Here is a 2,690-nt window from a genome sequence, read left to right as displayed (position 1 = left end):
CTTTCTGCAGCGAGGGCAGAGCACCGGTGAGAGCGAGCGCATGCGGTCTGAGGGGCTGCTGCTCGCTCTCCTGCCACACTAACGTCGGGGGCTTGGAGGGGGAAGCAGAAGCAAAGCTGAGTGCGTTGGAGAGACTGGAGCATGAGCCCCTGTCTTTACCTATCCCAGCTGAAATTGCTGTTTAAGTTAAGCTCCATTGTAACTTATCTAAGTTACATCCATAAAACTGGTTCTGGATGGGCAGCATCTGTAAAAGCAATTTTGGACGGGATCAGGATATGAACATTGTTTTGTAGTAGCATCAGGGCTAAAGAAATTAGCTGACACCTATTGCAGTATTTATTCCACAAATCTGCCTTTACTCCTTTCATGCTCTGGAAAAGCTCTCCTTGCGTGAGAGCGAGAGCGAGAACCACTTGTAAGACAGCATGCCTCTGCTCTCAAAGAGGAGCCTATGTACAACATACATGGTTCAGCTACTTTTGTGGCATATGGCACTGGGATGAATTTCATTCACTCAGTTTAATAGGGTGGGGGGGTTTCCCAGTGCTGGGACTGGAGGATCAAGGTTGTTGACTTTGAAAACATAGCCTTATAATACCCTTGTATAGCTTTGCAATAATACATCCTTTCTGTTTGAAAGTAGCTATGTGTGTGCTTATCTGAGCAAGTGAGATTAGAAAAAAATTGGAAAGAAATTCACAGTTTGAGTGGGGGAAAGGTCTTACCTCAGTCCTGTTCCCTGATACTGCCCTTTTATGCATGGAGCAGCAGTTTGTGAAAAGTAGCAAACCTATGAAAAATGCCACAAGTTTACTTTTTGAAGAAAGGATAATTGTAACCTCTTCTGAAAGTGAAAATGATATATGCTATTTTGAAAACAGAAATGCATGTGCACTGGCTGCATATTTCAAGAGCAAAGTTGTGTTGTTGCCTGAAGTGCTGACGTACTCGGAGGAGTTACTGCAGGAATACAGCTGGTCAGTCTGTGCGTGCATCGGCGACTGAAGAACACCGTCTTGTCCTTGCCTGTTGGAGATCCCTTGTCGAAGGATGTGTAGTAAATGGAGATTGTCTCCATTGCTATCAAAACGTCTATGCTGGGCATCACTTTTCAGTGAATGACAAGTATGTGAAACGTATGTGTAAAAGTAAACAGCAACAATTAGCATTGGTCATTCAGAGGAAATGATGTTAAAAGGACATCCACTTCGGCTGAGATTTTTCAGGGAGCTGAGGTGCTTGAATTCATTGAAGGATGAGGTTTCACCAGATAGCAAACTTGACTTTAGGGCAGTTCCTCATAGATCAAAATGGTCATGGCTAGGTCATGTAAAGTGCTGAACCCATACCAACTCATCCTTGCTGGCTAAAATTTATTAAAAACATGTAAAAGGATCATGCGACTGTGGCAGACTTCATGCCAAATGAGGCACTGTTTGTCTGAGCCCTCTAACCTATGGCAGATATCACACAGGGTGGAATATCAGGAAGTATCAGAGTGGAATAAATGTTATTATTTATTCTAGATAACCTGCCAAAAATGCTAATTGTGAATCCTCTCCTGACTGTATCCCGTCTGTCCTGCCAGGTGATCTGGAGTGCCCAGATCCAGTAGCAGTAGTAACGGTGAATGCAGTATCATGACTTTATTTTTCATTTCACGCAAGAATTTGCAATAGCAATTTTTAGGGTTTAACACACTTTCACAATTTTTACTGTTAGTGTAGGCACGGGCAGACAATAGCTAACAATACCTAACTGAGAAACAGAGCTTCACACCCATAGGTCCAATGAGCGTCCCTAAGGATGGTAGTAGCAGTAGTATTCTGACTATAAATGGGAAACTGGGGAGAAATGACTTGCTCAAAGTCACTTGCAAAAGCAGTGGCAGACCTAGGTTTGAAAAAAAAAATAAGAATAGGCAGGTCTCCTGATCATCAACCTAATGCTTTGGCTACCTTTGGCTACCTTTGGTCACTGCATTTGTTTCTCAGCCCGCGTACTTTGAAAACTGTGGTTTGCCAGTTAGGACTGTACAGTAACCATCCAAGTCGTGACTGCTGGGCAAGTCCTGCTGCAGAGCCCAGCACAGTTTTTCAAGGACAGGCAAAGACTAAAATAATCAGTTGGCTAAAACTGCATTTCCTAAACATGGCCTCCTGTGGTTTGTATTTCTGGAAGTCAAATATGCTTTTTCCCCCCACACAAATGACAAATTCATCGTGAAGGGAATGGTGCCTGTGGACTCCGCATTAATGCTGCAGATGATTAGTGCTAAAATACCCATGCCTGTCCCACAGTCTGCTGTTACACTGAATTGACAACTGTAATTCCACAGGTAGTTCTGTTAAATAACGAATGGTTTACTCAGCGGAGAATGAAATGAGAATTAATCCTCTCTGGCCACTGTGTCAGCTCTGCAGGGCTGGAAGTATGGTGGCAGATAGGAACATGAGACCGCAATTCATTTCACAGCGAGAAGGTAACACTGACTGGTGATCCCTCTGGCCGAGACTGGAATTTGGACGCCAGGGCTGACTGTAAATGGATGGCCTTTGGTGGAGGGGGGCTATCACTTCATTTGCGCAGCAAAGAGGTGTAACAAATAAAGCGCCTGGGAGAGTGAAGGCAGACACGTGGAATTTAGATGCACTAATTGAACTGGAGAAAGATAGAAAGATTCATTA

Source organism: Fulmarus glacialis, unplaced genomic scaffold, assembly GCF_000690835.1.
Source record: "Fulmarus glacialis isolate BGI_N327 unplaced genomic scaffold, ASM69083v1 scaffold6554, whole genome shotgun sequence".
Lineage (NCBI taxonomy): Eukaryota > Metazoa > Chordata > Aves > Procellariiformes > Procellariidae > Fulmarus > Fulmarus glacialis.
The sequence above is the reverse complement of the archived record's forward strand: the minus strand, read 5'-3'. Positions refer to the sequence as shown.